General features: G+C 41.6%; 1 non-coding gene across 1 annotated transcript; it reads right to left on the bottom strand.

Moving 5' to 3' along the window:
* Positions 1 to 784: 784 nt before the first annotated feature.
* LOC131149993 (small nucleolar RNA R71) lies at positions 785 to 892 on the bottom strand. Its single transcript, XR_009135381.1, has one exon. It is a non-coding gene; the product is annotated as a small nucleolar RNA R71 (small nucleolar RNA).
* Positions 893 to 1,155: the final 263 nt, after the last annotated feature.

The following is a 1,155-nucleotide window of genomic DNA, read 5'->3' as shown; positions in this document are numbered from 1 at the left end:
ATATTACACGACATAACTCCTATACTTGGGATAGCTTTCGAGCTGCTCATTTTTTGAGTGAGTCAAGTTTTTGGCGCCGTTGCCAGGGATTTGCCAGTTTTAATTTCGAATTTTGCGTTTTCCCAATTACTTTTTGCTTTTCTTTTATTAAAAAGAAAAACAAAAGAAAAAAAATTGAAAATTGAGAAATTGAAGAAAAATTTTTTTTGTCTGTTGCCGTGTTAGTGGATTTCTATTGGCGATTGTGATGTTTGATGCCCTGGGTTCGAGATAATTCGAATCGATTGTGTAGACTTTCACCTAGCACTAGTAGGGATACACATAGCACTGAGTTTGACTATTCACCTGTTAGTCCTACGAGTGATTCTGAATTTGAACTGAATAATCTGTTTGGCAATTATTTTGAAGAAGCTATGGCTGCACATGTACCACGTACACTTCAAGATTTTCTACAGCCTGCACGCACATCTACACCTTCATGCATTGTGTTGCCCCAGGACGCCCCGAATTTCACTCTTAAGCATGGCATGTTATCTGTGATTCCCCAATTTCACGGGATGGACTCTGAGAGTCCGTACCAACACTTGACAGACTTTGAGATGGTTTGCACCACTTTCATTAATAGGGTTGGGACTGATGAATACATTAAACTGCGTTTGTTCCCCTTTTCTCTGAAAGACAGGGCAAAAATCTAGTTTAATTCTTTGCGCCCTAACTCTATTACTAGTTGGGCTGAAATGCAGCGTGAGTTCTTACATAAATTTTTTCCTCTTCAGAGAACTCAGTACCTACAAGAGCAGATCAGTCAATTCATGCAAAAAGATGGCGAGACATTCCAAGCATGTTGGGAGAGATTCAAGGACTTGATGAACATATGCCCGCACCATGGTTTCGAATCGTGGAGGTTAGTGAATTATTTTTTTACTGCTTTAACCCCTATGTGCAAACAATTTGTCCAGTCTATGTGCAATGGGATGTTCTTCCGTAAGGAACCAGACGAGGGCTTATCATTTCTAGACTATCTCGCTGAGAGTGCCCAGCAGTGGAACGCACGACCTGAATGGGTGCCGATAGCTGCCCAACCTATCCGAGCAATCAGTGGCGGGGGCAGATATGAGGTTAAAGAGGATACTAGCTTACAGGCCCTTGTATCTG

This window comes from Malania oleifera, chromosome 2, assembly GCF_029873635.1.
Source record: "Malania oleifera isolate guangnan ecotype guangnan chromosome 2, ASM2987363v1, whole genome shotgun sequence".
Taxonomy (NCBI): Eukaryota; Viridiplantae; Streptophyta; class Magnoliopsida; order Santalales; family Ximeniaceae; genus Malania; species Malania oleifera.
The sequence above is the reverse complement of the archived record's forward strand: the minus strand, read 5'-3'. Positions and strand labels throughout refer to the sequence as shown.